Below are 21,287 nucleotides of genomic sequence, written 5' to 3'. Positions count from 1 at the left end.
TGCAACCCTAACCTCAACTCCAGCTGCAACCCTAACCCTAGCTCAAATTGCAGCCCTAACCTTAACTCCAGCTGCAACCCCAACTCTGGCTTCAGCTGCAACCCTAACCCTAGCTCCAATTGCAACCCCAACTCTAGCTTCAGCTGCAACCCCAACCCTAGCTCCAATTGCAACCCCAACTCTAGCTTCACCTGCAACCCCAACCCTAGCTCCAATTGCAACCCCAACTCTAGCTTCAGCTGCAACCCTAACCCTAGCTCCAGTTGCAACCCCAACTCTAGCTCCATGCTCAACCCTAGCCCTAGCTCCACACTCAACCCTAGCCCTAGCTCCAACTGTAACCCTAACCCTAGCTCCAACTGCATCCCTAACCCTATCTGCAGCTGCAACGCCAACCTGGGCTCCAAACTCAACCCTAGCCCTAGCTCCATACTCAACCATAGCCCTTGCTCCAACTGCAACCCTAACCCTAGCTCAAACTGCAACCCTAACCCTAGCTTCAGCGGCAACCCTAACCCTAGCTCCAACTGCAACCCTAACCCTAGCGTCAGCTTCAGCTGCAACCAGAACCCTAGCTCCAGCTGCAACCCTAAACCTGGCTTCAGTTGCAACCCTAACCCTAGCTCCAGCTGCAACCCTAACCCTAGCTTCCACTGCAACACTAACCCTAGCTTAGCTCCAGCTGCAACCTTAAGCCTAGCTTCAGCTGCAAATCTAACCCGAGCTCCAGACTCAAACCTAGCCCTAGCTTCAGCTGCAACCCTAACCCTAGCTTCAGCTGCAACCCTAAACCTAGCTCCAGCTATAACCCTAACCCTATCTCCAGCTGCAACCCTAACCCTAGCTCCAGACTCAACTCTAACCCTAGCTCCAGCTGCAACCCTAACCCTAGCTTCAGCTGCAACCCTAAACCTAGCTCCAGCTACAACCCTAACCCTAGCTCCAGCTGCAACCCTAACCCTAGCTCCAGACTCAACTCTAACCCTAGCTCCAGCTGCAACCCTAGCCCTATCTCCAACTGCAACCCTAACCCTAGCTTCAGCTGCAACCCTAACACTAGCTTCAGCTGCAACCCAAACCCTAGCTTCATCTGCAACCCTAACCCTAGCTCCAGCTGCAACCCTAGCCCTAGCTCCATACTCAACTCTAACCCTATCTCCAGACTCAACCCTAACCCTATCTTCAGCGTCAGCTGCAACCCTAACCCTAGCTTCAATTGCAACCCCAACTCTAGCTTCAGCTGCAACCCTAGCCCTAGCTCCATAAACAACCCTAGCCCTATCTCCAACTGCAACCCTAACCCTAGCTTCAGCTGCAACCCCAACTCTACCTCCAGCTGCAACCCTAAGCTCAACTCCAGCTGCAACCCTAACCCTAGCTCAAATTGCAGCCCTAACCTTAACTCCAGCTGCAACCCCAACTCTAGCTTCAGCTGCAACCCTAACCCTAGCTCCAATTGCAACCCCAACTCTAGCTTCAGCTGCAACCCCAACCCTAGCTTCAGCTGCAACCCTAACCCTAGCTCCAGCTGCAACCTTAACCCTAGCTTCAGCTGCAAATCTAACCCAAGCTCCAGACTCAAACCTAAGCCTAGCTTCAGCTGCAACCCTAACCCTAGCTCCAGACTCAACCCCAACTCTAGTTCCAGCTGCAACCCTAACCCTAGCTCCAGACTCAACCCTAACGCTAGCTTCAGCTGTAACCCTAACCCTAGCTCCAGTTGCAACCCTAACACTAGCTTCAGCTGCAACACTAAGCCTAGCTTCAGACCCAACCCCAACTCTAGCTGCGGCTGCAACGCCAACCTGAGCTCCAAAATCAACCCTAGCCCTAGCTCCATACTCAACCATAGCCCTTGCTCCAACTGCAACCCTAACCCTAGCTCCAGCTGCAACCCTAACCCTAGCTTCAGCTTCAGCTGCAACCAGAGCCCTAGCTCCAGCTGCAACCCTAAACCTGGCTTCAGTTGCAACCCTAACCCTAGCTCCAGCTGCAAACCTAACCCTAGCTTCCACTGCAACCCTAACCCTAGCTCCAGTTGCAACCACAACTCTAGCTCCATGCTCAACCCTAGCCCTAGCTCCACACTCAACCCTAGCCCTAGCTCCAACTGTAACCCTAACCCTAGCTCCAACTGCATCCCTAACCCTATCTGCAGCTGCAACGCCAACCTGGGCTCCAAACTCAACCCTAGCCCTAGCTCCATACTCAACCATAGCCCTTGCTCCAACTGCAACCCTAACCCTAGCTCAAACTGCAACCCTAACCCTAGCTTCAGCGGCAACCCTAACCCTAGCTCCAGACTCAACTCTAACCCTAGCTCCAGCTGCAACCCCAACTCTAGCTCCAGCTGCAACCCTAACCTAAACTCCAGCTGCAACCCTAACCCTAGCTCCAGCTGCAACCCTAACCCTAGCTCCAGCTTCAACCCTAACCCTAGCTTCCACTGCAACACTAACCCTAGCTTAGCTCCAGCTGCAACCTTAACCCTAGCTTCAGCTGCAAATCTAACCCTAGCTTCAGCTGCAACCCTAACCCTATCCCCAGCTGCAACCTTAACCCTAGCTTCAGCTGCAACCCTAACCCTATCCCCAGCTGCAACCTTAACCCTAGCTTCAGCTGCAACCCTAACCCTATATCCAGCTGCAACCTTAACCCTAGCTTCAGCTGCAAATCTAACCTGAGCTCCAGACTCAACCCTAACCCAAGCTCCAGGTGCAACCCTAACCCTAGTTCCAGCTGCAACCCTAACCCTAGCCCAGCTGCAACCCTAACCCTAGCTTCAGCTGCAACCCTAACCCTAGCTCCAGCTGCAACCCCAACCCTAACCCTAGCTCCAGACTCAACCCTAACCCAAGCTCCAGGTGCAACCCTAACCCTAGTTCCAGCTGCAACCCTAACCCTAGCCCAGCTGCAACCCTAACCCTAGCTTCAGCTGCAACCCTAACCCTAGCTCCAGCTGCAACCCCAACCCTAACCCTAGCTCCAGACTCAACCCTAACCCTAGCTTCAGCTGCAACCCTAACCCTAGCTTCAGCTGCAAATCTAACCCGAGCTCCAGACTCAACCCTAACTCTAGCTTCAGCTGCAATGCTAACCCTAGCTCCAGCTGCAACCCTAACCCTAGCTTCAGCTGCAACCCTAACCCTAGCTCCAGCTGCAACCCTAACCCTAGCTTCAGCTGCAAATCTAACCCGAGCTCCAGACTCAAACCTAAGCCTAGCTTCAGCTGCAACCCTAACCCTAGCTCCAGACTCAACCCCAACTCTAGTTCCAGCTGAAACCCTAACCCTAGCTCCAGACTCAACCCTAACCTTAGCTTCAGCTGTAACCCTAACCCTAGCTCCAGTTGCAACCCTAACACTAGCTTCAGCTGCAACCCTAAGCCTAGCTTCAGACCCAACCCCAACTCTAGCTGCAGCTGCAACGCCAACCTGAGCTCCAAACTCAACCCTAGCCCTAGCTCCATACTCAACCATAGCCCTTGCTCCAAATGCAACCCTAACCCTAGCTCCAGCTGCAACCCTAACCCTAGCTTCAGCTTCAGCTGCAACCAGAACCCTAGCTTCAGCTGCAACTCTAAACCTGGCTTCAGTTGCAACCCTAACCCTAGCTCCAGCTGCAACCTTAACCCTAGCTTCCGCTGCAACACTAACCCTAGCTTAGCTCCAGCTGCAACCTTAACCCTAGCTCCAGACTCATCCCTAACCCTAGCTGCAGACTCAACCCTAACCCTAGCTCCAGCTGCAACCCCAACTCTACCTCCAGCTGCAACCCTAACCTCAACTCCAGCTGCAACCCTAACCCTAGCTCCAATTGCAGCCCTAACCTTAACTCCAGCTGCAACCCCAACTCTGGCTTCAGCTGCAACCCTAACCCTAGCTCCAATTGCAACCCCAACTCTAGCTTCAGCTGCAACCCCAACCCTAGCTCCAATTGCAACCCCAACTCTAGCTTCACCTGCAACCCCAACCCTAGCTCCAATTGCAACCCCAACTCTAGCTTCAGCTGCAACCTTAACCCTAGCTCCAGTTGCAACCCCAACTCTAGCTCCATGCTCAACCCTAGCCCTAGCTCCACACTCAACCCTAGCCCTAGCTCCAACTGTAACCCTAACCCTAGCTCCAACTGCATCCCTAAACCTATCTGCAGCTGCATCGCCAACCTGGGCTCCAAACTCAACCCTAGCCCTAGCTCCATACTCAACCATAGCCCTTGCTCCAACCCTAACCCTAGCTTCAGCGGCAACCCTAACCCTAGCTCCAGCTGCAACCCTAAACCTGGCTTCAGTTGCAACCCTAACCCTAGCTCCAGCTGCAACCAGAACCCTAGAGTTGGGGTTGCAATTGGAGCTGCAACCCTAACTCTAGCTTCAGCTGCAACCCTAGCCCTAGCTCCATAAACAACCCTAGCCCTATCTCCAACTGCAACCCTAACCCTAGCTTCAGCTGCAACCCAAACCCTAGCTTCAGCTGCAACCCAAACCCTAGCTCCATCTGCAACCCTAACCCTAGCTCCAGCTGCAACCCTAACCCTAGCTCCAGACTCATCCCTAACCCTAGCTGCAGACTCAACCCTAACCCTAGCTCCAGCTGCAACCCCAACTCTACCTCCAGCTGCAACCCTAACCTCAACTCCAGCTGCAACCCTAACCCTAGCTCAAATTGCAGCCCTAACCTTAACTCCAGCTGCAACCCCAACTCTAGCTTCAGCTGCAACCCTAACCCTAGCTCCAATTGCAACCCCAACTCTAGCTTCAGCTGCAACCCCAACCATAGCTCCAATTGCAACCCCAACTCTAGCTTCACCTGCAACCCCAACCCTAGCTCCAATTGCAACCCCAACTCTAGCTTCAGCTGCAACCCTAACCCTAGCTCCAGTTGCAACCCCAACTCTAGCTCCATACTCAACCCTAGCCCTAGCTCCACACTCAACCCTAACCCTAGCTCCAACTGCATCCCTAACCCTAGCTGCAGCTGCAACGCCAACCTGAGCTCCAAACTCAACCCTAACCCTAGCTCCAGCTGCAACCTTAACCCTAGCTTCCACTGCAACACTAACCCTAGCTTAGCTCCAGCTGCAACCTTAACCCTAGCTTCAGCTGCAAATCTAACCCGAGCTCCAGACTCAAACCTAGCCCTAGCTTCAGCTGCAACCCTAACCCTAGCTTCAGCTACAACCCTAACCCTAGCTCCAGCTGCAACCCCAACTCTAGCTCCAGCTGCAACCCTAACCTAAACTCCAGCTGCAACCCTAACCCTAGCTTCAGCTTCAGCTGCAACCAGAGCCCTAGCTCCAGCTGCAACCCTAAACCTGGCTTCAGTTGCAACCCTAACCCTAGCTCCAGCTGCAACCCTAACCCTAGCTTCCACTGCAACACTAACCCTAGCTTAGCTCCAGCTGCAACCTTAAGCCTAGCTTCAGCTGCAAATCTAACCCGAGCTCCAGACTCAAACCTAGCCCTAGCTTCAGCTGCAACCCTAACCCTAGCTTCAGCTGCAACCCTAAACCTAGCTCCAGCTACAACCCTAACCCTAGCTCCAGCTGCAACCCTAACCCTAGCTCCAGACTCAACTCTAACCCTAGCTCCAGCTGCAACCCCAACTCTAGCTCCAGCTGCAACCCTAACCTAAACTCCAGACTCGACCCTAACCCTATCTTCAGCTTCAGCTGCAACCCTAACCCTAGCTCCAATTGCAACCCCAACTCTAGCTTCAGCTGCAACCCTAGCCCTATCTCCAACTGCAACCCTAACCCTAGCTCCAGCTGCAACCCTAGCCCTAGCTCCATACTCAACTCTAACCCTAGCTCCAGACTCAACCCTAACCCTATCTTCAGCGTCAGCTGAAACCCTAACCCTAGCTTCAATTGCAACCCCAACTCTAGCTTCAGCTGCAACCCTAGCCCTAGCTCCATAAACAACCCTAGCCCTATCTCCAACTGCAACCCTAACCCTAGCTTCAGCTGCAACCCAAACCCTAGCTTCAGCTGCAACCCAAACCCTAGCTCCATCTGCAACCCTAACCCTAGCTCCAGCTGCAACCCTAACCCTAGCTCCAGTCTCATCCCTAACCCTAGCTGCAGACTCAACCCTAACCCTAGCTCAAATTGCAGCCCTAAACTTAACTCCAGCTGCAACCCCAACTCTAGCTTCAGCTGCAACCCTAACCCTAGCTCCAATTGCAACCCCAACTCTAGCTTCACCTGCAACCCCAACCCTAGCTCCAATTGCAACCCCAACTCTAGCTTCAGCTGCAACCCTAACCCTAGCTCCAGTTGCAACCCCAACTCTAGCTCCATACTCAACCCTAGCCCTAGCTCCACACTCAACCCTAACCCTAGCTCCAACTGCATCCCTAACCCTAGCTGCAGCTGCAACGCCAACCTGAGCTCCAAACTCAACCCTAGCCCTAGCTCCATACTCAACCATAGCCCTTGCTCCAACTGCAACCCTAACCCTAGCTCAAACTGCAACCCTAACCCTAGCTTCAGCGGCAACCCTAACACTAGCTCCAGCTGCAACCCTAACCCTAGCTTCAGCTTCAGCTGCAACCAGAACCCTAGCTTCAGCTGCAACCCTAAACCTGGCTTCAGTTGCAACCCTAACCCTAGCTCCAGCTGCAACCCTAACCCTAGCTTCCACTGCAACACTAACCCTAGCTTAGCTCCAGCTGCAACCTTAACCCTAGCTTCAGCTGCAAATCTAACCCGAGCTCCAGACTCAAACCTAGCCCTAGCTTCAGCTGCAACCCTAACCCTAGCTTCAGCTGCAACCCTAAACCTAGCTCCAGCTGCAACCCTAACCCTAGCTCCAGCTGCAACCCTAACCCTAGCTCCAGACTCAACCCTAACCCTAGCTCCAGCTGCAACCCTAACCCTAGCTCCAGACTCGACCCTAACCCTATCTTCAGCTTCAGCTGCAACCCTAACCCTAGCTCCAATTGCAAACCCAACTCTAGCTTCAGCTGCAACCCTAGCCCTATCTCCAACTGCAACCCTAACCCTAGCTTCAGCTGCAACCCTAACCCTAGCTTCAGCTGCAACCCCAACCCTAGCTCCAATAGCAACCCCAACTCTAGCTTCAGCTGCAACCCTAACCCTAGCTCCAGTTGCAACCCCAACTCTAGCTCCATACTCAACCCTAGCCCTAGCTCCAACTGTAACCCTAACCCTAGCTCCAACTGCAACCCTAACCCTAGCTTCAGCTGCAACCCTAACACTAGCTTCAGCTGCAACCCAAACCCTAGCTTCATCTGCAACCCTAACCCTAGCTCCAGCTGCAACCCTAGCCCTAGCTCCATACTCAACTCTAACCCTAGCTCCAGACTCAACCCTAACCCTATCTTCAGCGTCAGCTGCAACCCTAACCCTAGCTTTAATTGCAACCCCAACTCTAGCTTCAGCTGCAACCCTAGCCCTAGCTCCATAAACAACCCTAGCCCTATCTCCAACTGCAACCCTAACCCTAGCTTCAGCTGCAACCCAAACCCTAGCTTCAGCTGCAACCCAAACCCTAGCTCCATCTGCAACCCTAACCCTAGCTCCAGCTGCAACCCAAACCCTAGCTCCAGTCTCATCCCTAACCCTAGCTGCAGACTCAACCCTAACCCTAGCTCAAATTGCAGCCCTAACCTTAACTCCAGCTGCAACCCCAACTCTAGCTTCAGCTGCAACCCTAACCCTAGCTCCAATTGCAACCCCAACTCTAGCTTCAGCTGCAACCCCAACCCTAGCTCCAATTGCAACCCCAACTCTAGCTTCACCTGCAACCCCAACCCTAGCTCCAATTGCAACCCCAACTCTAGCTTCAGCTGCAACCCTAACCCTAGCTCCAATTGCAACCCCAACTCTAGCTACATACTCAACCCTAGCCCTAGCTCCACACTCAACCCTAACCCTAGCTCCAACTGCATCCCTAACCCTAGCTGCAGCTGCAACGCCAACCTGAGCTCCAAACTCAACCCTATCCCTAGCTCCATACTCAACCATAGCCCTTGCTCCAACTGCAACCCTAACCCTAGCTCAAACTGCAACCCTAACCCTAGCTTCAGCGGCAACCCTAACCCTAGCTCCAGCTGCAACCCTAACCCTAGCTTCAGCTTCAGCTGCAACCAGAACCCTAGCTTCAGCTGCAACCCTAAACCTGGCTTCAGTTGCAACCCTAACCCTAGCTCCAGCTGCAACCCTAACCCTAGCTTCCACTGCAACACTAACCCTAGCTTAGCTCCAGCTGCAACCTTAACCCTAGCTTCAGCTGCAAATCTAACCCGAGCTCCAGACTCAAACCTAGCCCTAGCTTCAGCTGCAACCCTAACCCTAGCTTCAGCTGCAACCCTAAACCTAGCTCCAGCTGCAACCCTAACCCTAGCTCCAGCTGCAACCCTAACCCTAGCTCCAGACTCAACCCTAACCCTAGCTCCAGCTGCAACCCTAACCCTAGCTCCAGACTCGACCCTAACCCTATCTTCAGCTTCAGCTGCAACCCTAACCCTAGCTCCAATTGCAAACCCAACTCTAGCTTAGGCTGCAACCCTAGCCCTATCTCCAACTGCAACCCTAACTCTAGCTTCACCTGCAACCCCAACCCTAGCTCCAATTGCAACCCCAACTCTAGCTTCAGCTGCAACCCTAACCCTAGCTCCAGTTGCAACCCCAACTCTAGCTCCATACTCAACCCTAGCCCTAGCTCCAACTGTAACCCTAACCCTAGCTCCAACTGCATCCCTAACCCTAGCTGCAGCTGCAACGCCAACCTGAGTTCCAAACTCAACCCTAGCCCTAGCTCCATACTCAACCATAGCCCTTGCTCCAACTGCAACCCTAACCCTAGCTCAAACTGCAACCCTAACCCTAGCTTCAGCGGCAACCCTAACCCTAGCTCCAGCTGCAACCCTAACCCTAGCTTCAGCTTCAGCTGCAACCAGAACCCTAGCTTCAGCTGCAACCCTAAACCTGGCTTCAGTTGCAACCCTAACCCTAGCTCCAGTTGCAACCCTAACCCTAGCTTCCACTGCAACACTAAACCTAGCTTAGCTCCAGATGCAACCTTAACCCTAGCTTCAGCTGCAAATCTAACCCGAGCTCCAGACTCAAACCTACCCTAGCTTCAGCTGCAACCCAAACCCTAGCTTCAGCTGCAACCCTAAACCTAGCTCCAGCTGCAACCCTAACCCTAGCTCCAGCTGCAACCCTAACCCTAGCTCCAGACTCAACCCTAACCCTAGCTCCAGCTGCAACCCTAACCCTAGCTCCAGACTCGACCCTAACCCTATCTTCAGCTTTAGCTGCAACCCTAACCCTAGCTCCAATTGCAAACCCAACTCTAGCTTCAGCTGCAACCCTAGCCCTATCTCCAACTGCAACCCTAACCCTAGCTTCAGCTGCAACCCTAACCCTAGCTTCAGCTGCAACCCCAACCCTAGCTCCAATTGCAACCCCAACTCTAGCTTCACCTGCAACCCCAACCCTAGCTCCAATTGCAACCCCAACTCTAGCTTCAGCTGCAACCCTAACCCTAGCTCCAGTTGCAACCCCAACTCTAGCTCCATACTCAACCCTAGCCCTAGCTCCAACTGTAACCCTAACCCTAGCTCCAACTGCATCCCTAACCCTAGCTGCAGCTGCAACGCCAACCTGAGCTCCAAACTCAACCCTAGCCCTAGCTCCATACTCAACCATAGCCCTTGCTCCAACTGCAACCCTAACCCTAGCTCAAACTGCAACCCTAACCCTAGCTTCAGCGGCAACCCAAACCCTAGCTCCAGCTGCAACCCTAACCCTAGCTTCAGCTTCAGCTGCAACCAGAACCCTAGCTTCAGCTGCAACCCTAAACCTGGCTTCAGTTGCAACCCTAACCCTAGCTCCAGCTGCAACCCTAACCCTAGCTTCCACTGCAACACTAACCCTAGCTTAGCTCCAGCTGCAACCTTAACCCTAGCTTCAGCTGCAAATCTAAACCGAGCTCCATACTCAAACCTAGCCCTAGCTTCAGCTGCAACCCTAACCCTAGCTTCAGCTGCAACCCTAAACCTAGCTCCAGCTGCAACCCTAACCCTAGCTCCAGCTGCAACCCTAACCCTATCTCCAGACTCAACTCTAACCCTAGCTCCAATTGCAACACCAACTCTAGCTCCAGCTGCAACCCTAACAAAAGCTCCAACTGCAACCCTAACCCTAGCTCCAGACTCGACCCTAACCCTATCTTCAGCGTAAGCTGCAACCCTAACCCTAGCTTTAATTGCAACCCCAACTCTAGCTTCAGCTGCAACCCTAGCCCTAGCTCCATAAACAACCCTAGCCCTATCTCCAACTGCAACCCTAACCCTAGCTTCAGCTGCAACCCAAACCCTAGCTTCAGCTGCAACCCAAACCCTAGCTCCATCTGCAACCCTAACCCTAGCTCCAGCTGCAACCCTAACCCTAGCTCCAGACTCATCCCTAACCCTAGCTGCAGACTCAACCCTAACCCTAGCTCCAGCTGCAACCCCAACTCTACCTCCAGCTGCAACCCTAACCTCAACTCCAGCTGCAACCCCAAGTCTAGCTCAAATTGCAGCCCTAACCTTGACTCCAGATGCAACCCCAACTCTAGCTTCAGCTGCAACCCTAACCCTAGCTCCAATTGCAACCCCAACTCTAGCTTCAGCTGCAACCCCAACCCTAGCTCCAATTGCAACCCCAACTCTAGCTTCACCTGCAACCCCAACCCTAGCTCCAATTGCAACCCCAACTCTAGCTTCAGCTGCAACCCTAACCCTAGCTCCAGTTGCAACCCCAACTCTAGCTCCATACTCAACCCTAGCCCTAGCTCCACACTCAACCCTAACCCTAGCTCCAACTGCATCCCTAACCCTAGCTGCAGCTGCAACGCCAACCTGAGCTCCAAACTCAACCCTAGCCCTAGCTCCAACTGCAACCCTAACCTTAGCTCAAACTGCAACCCTAACCCTAGCTTCAGCGGCAACCCTAATCCTAGCTCCAGCTGCAACCATAACCCTAGCTTCAGCTTCAGCTGCAACCAGAACCCTAGCTTCAGCTGCAACCCTAAACCTGGCTTCAGTTGCAACCCTAACCCTAGCTCCAGCTGCAACCCTAACCCTAGCTTCCACTGCAACACTAACCCTAGCTTAGTTCCAGCTGCAACCTTAACCCTAGCTTCAGCTGCAAATCTAACCCGAGCTCCAGACTCAAACCTAGCCCTAGCTGCAGCTGCAACCCTAACCCTAGCTTCAGCTGCAACCCTAAACCTAGCTCCAGCTGCAACCCTAACCCTAGCTCCAGCTGCAACCCTAACCCTAGCTCCAGACTCAACTCTAACCCTAGCTCCAATTGCAACCCCAACTCTAGCTTCAGCTGCAACCCCAACCCTAGCTCCAATTGCAACCCCAACTCTAGCTTCACCTGCAACCCCAACCCTAGCTCCAATTGCAACCCCAACTCTAGCTTCAGCTGCAACCCTAACCCTAGCTCCAGTTGCAACCCCAACTCTAGCTCCATACTCAACCCTAGCCCTAGCTCCACACTCAACCCTAACCCTAGCTCCAACTGCATCCCTAACCCTAGCTGCAGCTGCAACGCCAACCTGGGTCCAAACTCAACCCTAGCCCTAGCTCCATACTCAACCATAGCCCTTGCTCCAACTGCAACCCTAACCCTAGCTCAAACTGCAACCCTAACCCTAGCTTCAGCGGCAACCCTAACCCTAGCTCCAGCTGCAACCCTAACCCTAGCTTCAGCTTCAGCTGCAACCAGAACCCTAGCTTCAGCTGCAACCCTAAACCTGGCTTCAGTTGCAACCCTAACCCTAGCTCCAGTTGCAACCCTAACCCTAGCTTCCACTGCAACACTAACCCTAGCTTAGCTCCAGCTGCAACCTTAACCCTAGCTTCAGCTGCAAATCTAACCCGAGCTCCAGACTCAAACCTAGCCCTAGCTTCAGCTGCAACCCTAACCCTAGCTTCAGCTGCAACCCTAACCCTAGCTCCAGCTGCAACCCTAACCCTAGCTCCAGCTGCAACCCTAACCCTAGCTCCAGACTCAACCCTAACCCTAGCTCCAGCTGCAACCCTAACCCTAGCTCCAGACTCGACCCTAACCCTATCTTCAGCTTCAGCTGCAACCCTAACCCTAGCTCCAATTGCAAACCCAACTCTAGCTTCAGCTGCAACCCTAGCCCTATCTCCAACTGCAACCCTAACCCTAGCTTCAGCTGCAACCCTAACCCTAGCTTCAGCTGCAACCCCAACCCTAGCTCCAATTGCAACCCCAACTCTAGCTTCACCTGCAACCCCAACCCTAGCTCCAATTGCAACCCCAACTCTAGCTTCAGCTGCAACCCTAACCCTAGCTCCAGTTGCAACCCCAACTCTAGCTCCATACTCAACCCTAGCCCTAGCTCCAACTGTAACCCTAACCCTAGCTCCAACTGCATCCCTAACCCTAGCTGCAGCTGCAACGCCAACCTGAGCTCCAAACTCAACCCTAGCCCTAGCTCCATACTCAACCATAGCCCTTGCTCCAACTGCAACCCTAACCCTAGCTCAAACTGCAACCCTAACCCTAGCTTCAGCGGCAACCCTAACCCTAGCTCCAGCTGCAACCCTAACCCTAGCTTCAGCTTCAGCTGCAACCAGAACCCTAGCTTCAGCTGCAACCCTAAACCTGGCTTCAGTTGCAACCCTAACCCTAGCTCCAGCTGCAACCCTAACCCTAGCTTCCACTGCAACACTAACCGTAGCTTAGCTCCAGCTGCAACCTTAACCCTAGCTTCAGCTGCAAATCTAAACCGAGCTCCAGACTCAAACCTAGCCCTAGCTTCAGCTGCAACCCTAACCCTAGCTTCAGCTGCAACCCTAAACCTAGCTCCAGCTGCAACCCTAACCCTAGCTCCAGCTGCAACCCTAACCCTATCTCCAGACTCAACTCTAACCCTAGCTCCAATTGCAATCCCAACTCTAGCTCCAGCTGCAACCCTAACCCTAGCTCCAACTGCAACCATAACCCTAGCTCCAGACTCGACCCTAACCCTATCTTCAGCTTCAGCTGCAACCCTAACCCTAGCTCCAATTGCAACCCCAACTCTAGCTTCAGCTGCAACCCTAGCCCTATCTCCAACTGCAACCCTAACCCTAGCTTCAGCTACAACCCTAACACTAGCTTCAGCTGCAACCCAAACCCTAGCTTCATCTGCAACCCTAACCCTAGCTTCAGCTTCAGCTGCAACCAGAACCCTAGCTTCAGCTGCAGCCCTAAACCTGGCTTCAGTTGCAACCCTAACCCTAGCTCCAGCTGCAACCCTAACCCTAGCTTCCACTGCAACACTAACCCTAGCTTAGCTCCAGCTGCAACCTTAACCCTAGCTTCAGCTGCAAATATAACCCGAGCTCCAGACACAAACCTAGCCCTAGCATCAGCTGCAACCCTAACCTAAACTCCAGCTGCAACCCTAACCCTAGCTCCAGCTGCAACCCTAACCCTAGCTCCAGACTCAACCCTAACCCTAGCTCCAGCTGCAACCCTAACCCTAGCTCCAGCTGCAACCCTAACCCTAGCTCCAGCTGCAACCCTAACTCTAGCTCCAGACTCGACCCTAACCCTATCTTCAGCTTCAGCTGCAACCCTAACCCTAGCTCCAATTGCAACCCCAACTCTAGCTTCAGCTGCAACCCTAGCCCTGTCTCCAACTGCAACCCTAACCCTAGCTTCAGCTGCAACCCTAACCCTAGCTTCAGCTGCAACCCAAACCCTAGCTTCATCTTCAACCCTAACCCTAGCTCCAGCTGCAACCATAGTCCTAGCTCCATACTCAACTCTAACCCTAGCTCCAGACTCAACCCTAACCCTATCTTCAGCGTCAGCTGCAACCCTAACCCTAGCTTCAATTGCAACCCCAACTCTAGCTTCAGCTGCAACCCTAAACCTGGCTTCAGTTGCAACCCTAACCCTAGCTCCAGCTGCAACCCTAACCCTAGCTCCAAACTCAACCCTAACCCTAGCTCCAGCTGCAACCCTAACCCTAGCTCCAGCTGCAACCCTAACCCTAGCTCCAGCTGCAACCCTAACCCTAGCTCCAGACTCGACCCTAACCCTATCTTCAGCTTCAGCTGCAACCCTAACCCTAGCTCCAATTGCAACCCCAACTCTAGCTTCAGCTGCAACCCTAGCCCTGTCTCCAACTGCAACCCTAACCCTAGCTTCAGCTGCAACCCTAACCCTAGCTTCAGCTGCAACCCAAACCCTAGCTTCATCTGCAACCCTAACCCTAGCTCCAGCTGCAACCCTAGTCCTAGCTCCATACTCAACTCTAACCCTAGCTCCAGACTCAACCCTAACCCTATCTTCAGCGTCAGCTGCAACCCTAACCCTAGCTTCAATTGCAACCCCAACTCTAGCTTCAGCTGCAACCCTAGCCCTAGCTCCATAAACAACCCTATCCCTAGCTCCATCTGCAACACTAACCCTAGCTCCAGCTGCAACCCTAACCGTAGCTCCAGACTCATCCCTAACCCTAGCTGCAGACTCAACCCTAACCCTAGCTCCAGCTGCAACCCCAACTCTACCTCCAGCTGCAACCCTAACCTCAACTCCAGCTGCAACCCTAACCCTAGCTCCAGCTGCAACCCTAACCCTAGCTCCAGACTCAACCCTAACCCTAGCTCCAGCTGCAACCCTAACCCTAGCTCCAGCTGCAACCCTAACCCTAGCTCCAGCTGCAACCCTAACCCTAGCTCCAGACTCGACCCTAACCCTATCTTCAGCTTCAGCTGCAACCCTAACCCTAGCTCCAATTGCAACCCCAACTTTTTATTTTATTTTAATTTTACCCCTTTTTCTCCCCAATTTTCGTGGTATCCAATTGTTGTAGTAGCTACTATCTTGTCTCAATGCTACAACTCCCGTACGGGCTCGGGAGAGACGAAGGTTGAATGTCATGCGTCCTCCGATACACAACCCAACCAGCCGTACTGCTTCTTAACACAGCGCGCATCCAACCCGGAAGCCAGCCCCACCAATGTGTCGGAGGCTACACCGTGCACCCGGCAACCTTGGCTAGCGCGCACTGCGCCCGGCCCGCCACAGGAGTCGCTGGTGCGCGATGAGACAAGGAGATCCTTACCGACCAATCCCTCCCTAACCCGGACGACGCTAGGCCAATCGTGCGTCGCCCCATGGACCTCCCGGTCGCGGCCGGTTACGACAGAGCCTGGGCGTGAACCCAGGGACCCTGTTTGGCCCTGTCCGGGGGTGTCCTCGGATGGGGCCACAGTGTCTCCTGACCCCTCCTGTCTCAGCCTCCAGTATTTATGCTGCAGTAGTTTATGTGTCGGGGGGCTAGGGTCAGTTTGTTATATCTGGAGTACTTCTCCTGTCCTATTCGGTGTCCTGTGTGAATCTAAGTGTGCGTTCTCTAATTCTCTCCTTCTCTCTTTCTTTCTCTCTCTCGGAGGACCTGAGCCCTAGGACCATGCCCCAGGACTACCTGACATGATGACTCCTTGCTGTCCCCAGTCCACCTGGCCGTGCTGCTGCTCCAGTTTCAACTGACCTGAGCCCTAGGACCATGCCCCAGGAATACCTGACATGATGACTCCTTGCTGTCCCCAGTCCACCTGACCGTGCTGCTGCTCCAGTTTCAACTGTTCTGCCTTATTATTATTCGACCATGCTGGTCATTTATGAACATTTGAACATCTTGGCCATGTTCTGTTATAATCTCCAACCGGCACAGCCAGAAGAGGACTGGCCACCCCACATAGCCTGGTTCCTCTCTAGGTTTCTTCCTAGGTTTTGGCCTTTCTAGGGAGTTTTTCCTAGCCACCGTGCTTCTACACCTGCATTGCTCGCTGTTTGGGGTTTTAGGCTGGGTTTCTGTACAGCACTTTGAGATATCAGCTGATGTACGAAGGGCTATATAAATAAATTTTATTTTATTTTATTTGATGGCACAGCTGGCGCTGCAGTACAGCGCCCTTAACCACTGCGCCACCCGGGAGGCCGCAACCCCAACTCTAGCTTCAGCCCCAACCCTAGCTCCAATTGCAACCCCAACTCTAGCTTCACCTGCAACCCCAACCCTAGCTCCAATTGCAACCCCAACTCTAGCTTCAGCTGCAACCCTAACCCTAGCTCCAGTTGCAACCCCAACTCTAGCTCCATACTCAACCCTAGCCCTAGCTCCACACTCAACCCTAACCCTAACCCTCAACCCTAACCCTAACCCTAACCCAACTGTAACCCTAACCCTAGCTCCAACTGCATCCCTAACCCTAGCTTCAGCTGCAACCCTAACCCTAGCTCCAGCTGCAACCCTAACCCTAGCTCCAGCTGCAACCCTACCCCGAGCTCCAGCTGCAACCCTAACCCTAGCTCCAGTCTCAACCCTAACCCTAGCTTCAGCTTCCGCTGCAACCCTAACCCTAGCTCCAACTGCAACCCTAACCCTAGCTCCAACTGCAACCCTAACCCTATCTTCAGCTGCAACCCTAACCCTAGCTTCAGCTTCAACCCTAACCCTAGCTCCAGCTGCAACCCTAACCCTAGCTTCAGCTGCAACCCTAACCCTAGCCTGAATCTCTGAAACCCAGAACTAAAATAATTGCGTCAGATGCTGGATAAGGATCTGGGGAAGATGCATGAGATAAGATACTAACCAGACTAGTGAAGTCTCCACCCCTCTAAAGAGGAACTCTCAGCCAAAGCACGGGCCACATGTCCCATCCCCTTCCGACATGAGAAAGATGTAAACACCAGTGAAATAGTGATTTGTCCAAATGATCAGTGACAGAAAAATCAGCAGACCGAAAACGAAGTTCCTTGTCAGTGGTCACGTCTGTTGACAGACGCTACGATACCATCCTTTGCTACGTGAGTCTGTCAACAGTCTGTCCTCGAGATTACCCTAGCTTTAACCCTAACCCCCTCTCCAGTCACAACCCTAACCCCCTCTCCAGTCACAACCCTAACCCCCTCTCCAGTCACAACCCTAACCCCCTCTCCAGTCACAACCCTAACCCCCTCTCCAGTCACAACCCTAAACCCCTCTCCAGTCACAACCCTACCCCCCTCTCCAGTCACAACCAGAACCCCCTCTCCAGTCACAACCAGAACCCCCTCTCCAGTCACAACCTTAACCCCCTCTCCAATCACAATCCTAACCCCCTCTCCAGCCACACACCTAACCCCCTCTCCAACCACAACACTAACCCTCTCGCCAGTCACAACCCTAACCCCCTCTCCAGTCACAACCCTAACCCCCTCTCCAGCCACAACCCTAACCCTTTATTCTCCAGGTCTGCCAAAACAATGTTTGCAGTGGAGTGGATGGGCCGCAGGGTGGCACTACAAGCCAGTAACGGGGAATACATCTGCACCAAGAAGAACGGCCAACTAGCAGCCGTCAGCGACTCCGTAGGTCAGTGTGTGTGTTTGTGTTTGTGTGTGTGAAAGTGGTTGAGTGGGTTCCATGCTTCTTATACTCTTTAAACCTAAGATCCCTATCCATCATTTCTACCTCTTTTTCTCTCCTCCTTCCCTCTCGTTCCCCTCTTTCTCCTCCCTGATCAGGTGAGGACGAGAAGTTAGTTCTGAAGCTGATAAACCGTCCCATGCTGATCCTGCGAGGGGAGAATGGCTTCATCTGCCACCATAAGAACTCCAACACACTGGATGCCAAAAGCCAACTATGACATCTTCACACTGCACTTCAGTGACGGGGCCTACCACATCAAAGGTGAGGTTATGATATACACATTATAGCTTACTGCATAGAATTCATTGTGTTTTCTTTCTATAAATAATGAAGAATTTCCATGCAACTTCTAATTTTTTATTGATTGTTTTCTGCTTTAATCTGTCTTGATGTGAAAAGGCCTTTCATATAGTGCTGCCAGTCCAATGTTGTCTCTCTCTCTCTCGCCCCCTGTAGGTGAGGGAGGGAGGTTCTGGTATGTGAACAGCAGTGGTCTGGTGTGTTCAGACGGAGAGACACCAGATGACTTCTCTTTTGAGTTCCTGGAGCATGGACGCATCTCCATCCGAGGCAAGAACGGCAGATACCTGCGAGGCAAGGGGGGAACGCTGAAGGGAGATGGGGTTACCCCGGACAGCTCTGCCCTCTGGGAGTACTGATCCAGGACTATATGGGGACCACTCTCCTACCCTGCTGGATGTAGAGGTTACCCCCAAGTACAGATCAATGATCAGATTGGGGCAGATTACCACATTAACCTAACCCCAATGACCTAAGCGGCAGTGTAGCCTAGTGGTTAGAGTGTTGGACTAGTAACCGAAAGGTTGCAAGTTCAAATCCCTGAGCTGACAAGGTACAAAATATGTCATTCTGCCCCTGAACAAGGCAGTTAACCCACTGTTCCTAGGCCGTCATTGAAAATAAGTTCTTAACTGACTTGCGTAGTTAAAGAAATAAAATAAATAAGCTTAATGAATAGATTGGTACCAGTAGTTAGTGGCAACCTCTGCCCTCTCCCATAGGGCCCTGTCTCACACCATGCCAGCCACAGGAGAAGGCACAAAGAGATAAGGTGGGGAAGACAGAAGAGGGGTCCCATGTTCTCAGTTAAGAAAAAAACGTTATATGAGCGTTTTTTAATACTCACACACAGAGTTTTCATTTTGCAACATTGTTTTAGCTACAACACTATTCATGATACGGCAGAAATTAAACTACTAATATTTCCACTGTCCACACAGAGGAGTAGAAATGGCTTAGGTGTCCCATTTTGAAGTTTCTTCTGGTTTCTACTGGTCCTCTGAAGCTCAGTTGGTAGAGCATGACTTGCTACGTCAGGATAGTGAATTCGATTGCAGGGACCACCCATGTGTAAAATGTATGCACACATGACTAAATCGCTTTGGATAAAAGCATCTGCTAAATGGAATTTATATTATTATTATTTTACTACAGCAGCTACAAATACTACATAACTACTATCTGCCCACTGCTACAAATAGCTATAGAGCCGCTCTGGTGTAAAACCAAGGGGCCTTAAACCTATTATCTATTGCACCCTCTCCCAATCCTTCCTCTCTTCCACCCCTCTCACTCTACTCTGTGATTTTCCCAATCCTTTCTCTCTTCCACCCTTCTCTCTCTACTCTGTGGTTTCCCCAATCCTTTCTCTCTTCCACCCTTCTCTCTCTACTTTTCCCAATTCTTCCTTTCCTCTCTTCCATCCACTTTCTTCCCTGTTGTTTTGACAATTCTGACTTTTGTGACTGACAGTTTAGAGATGTGTAATAATGAACTCAGAAAGTCATCATCTCATCGTAGCCGAGTCATTGTTAGCGAATAGCTTCCTTATCATCATAGTGCTGTCAAAGGATACTCACATTAGCAAGCATGATCGGCGGCTACATCTCAAATGTCACCTATTCCCAACGTAGGGCAGCAGGACTACTTCAGACCACAGACACATAGGTTAATGGCTGGGTCATAAGTTATAGGCCTCTATATGTGAAATAGGAGTGTGATGGGTGTAATTTGAGATTAATACAGGGTTTCCCCTGCAAACCAACCTTGCAGTAACTCGTCAGCTGTAACAAGACTACACGGTCTTGTTACAGGACTACACGGTCTTGTTACAGGACTACACGGTCTTGTTACAGGACTACACGGTCTTGTTACAGGACTACACGGTCTTGTTACAGGACTACACGGTCTTGTTACAGGACTACACGGTCTTGTTACAGGACTACATCTAGAAAGAGTATAGTGCTAGTAATCTACAACATTTGCTTCATTCCTTTGTAATATTTCTTTATTTACTCTTTCTGAAACATTTTGAAAAAATGATAAAAATTCTCTCTCTGTGTCAAATATATGTTTCGTGTGTGGTTAATGTGTTGTCATTGAAGTGACGATATTCAAATGAATTGTTTAATTTTTACAGATTTTTTTTTTTTACACATTTTTACAGGCTACATTATAAATGCACACAAAACACATGTAAAATATACAACAGCACTTGGTATGTACACATTTGCAAACATGACTTGACCATTCAACATTAACAGAAATAAATGCTGTTGGGGTACAAAAACAGCAGAGGGGGACAAATAGTCATTAATTTCTCCTTTACAGGAGAGATGTTGGAGAGTGTATTGGGGATGAAGATGAGGAGCATATGTGAGATGATACCAGTGTCAGAGAATGAGGATGTTATGGATGAGGAGTATGTGGGATGGTACCAGTGTCAGAGAATGAGGATGTTATGGATGAGGAGTATGTGGGATGGTACCAGTGTCAGAGAATGAAGATGTTATGGATGAGGAGCGTATGTGGGATGGTACCAGTGTCAGAGAATGAGGATGTTATGGATGAGGAGTATGTGGGATGGTACCAGTGTCAGAGAATGAAGATGTTATGGATGAGGAGAGGCTTGTGGGATGGTACCAGTGTCAGAGAATGAGGATGTTATGGATGAGGAGCGTATGTAGGATGGTACCAGTGTCAGAGAATGAGGATGTTATGGATGAGGAGCGTATGTAGGATGGCACCAGTGTCAGAGAATGAGGATGTTATGGATGAGGAGCGTATGTGGGATGGTACCAGTGTCAGAGAATGAGGATGTTATGGATGAGGAGTATGTGGGATGGTACCAGTGTCAGAGAATGAGGATGTTATGAATGAGGAGTATGTGGGATGGTACCAGTGTCAGAGAATGAGGATGTTATGGATGAGGAGCGTATGTAGGATGGTACCAGTGTCAGAGAATGAAGATGTTATGAATGAGGAGTATGTGGGATGGTACCAGTGTCAGAGAATGAGGATGTTATGGATGAGGAGCGTATGTAGGATGGTACCAGTGTCAGAGAATGAGGATGTTATGAATGAGGAGTATGTGGGATGGTACCAGTGTCAGAGAATGAGGATGTTATGGATGAGGAGCGTATGTGGGATGGTACCAGTGTCAGAGAATGAGGATGTTATGAATGAGGAGTATGTGGGATGGTACCAGTGTCAGAGAATGAGGATGTTATGGATGAGGAGCGTATGTAGGATGGTACCAGTGTCAGAGAATGAAGATGTTATGAATGAGGAGTATGTGGGATGGTACCAGTGTCAGAGAATGAGGATGTTATGGATGAGGAGCGTATGTAGGATGGTACCAGTGTCAGAGAATGAGGATGCTATGAATGAGGAGTATGTGGGATGGTACCAGTGTCAGAGAATGAGGATGTTATGGATGAGGAGCGTATGTGGGATGGTACCAGTGTCAGAGAATGAGGATGTTATGAATGAGGAGTATGTGGGATGGTACCAGTGTCAG

The 21,287-nt window shown here is 51.6% G+C and overlaps 1 pseudogene; it reads left to right on the top strand.

The window, feature by feature from the left end:
* Positions 1-18,126, top strand: part of LOC139382008 (fascin-2-like) — a 43,891-nt pseudogene extending 25,765 nt beyond the window's left edge.
* The last annotated feature ends 3,161 nt before the right edge of the window (positions 18,127-21,287 follow it).

This window comes from Oncorhynchus clarkii, chromosome 23 (genome assembly GCF_045791955.1).
Source record: "Oncorhynchus clarkii lewisi isolate Uvic-CL-2024 chromosome 23, UVic_Ocla_1.0, whole genome shotgun sequence".
Taxonomy (NCBI): Eukaryota; Metazoa; Chordata; class Actinopteri; order Salmoniformes; family Salmonidae; genus Oncorhynchus; species Oncorhynchus clarkii.
This window is presented reverse-complemented; position numbering and strand designations above follow the sequence as displayed.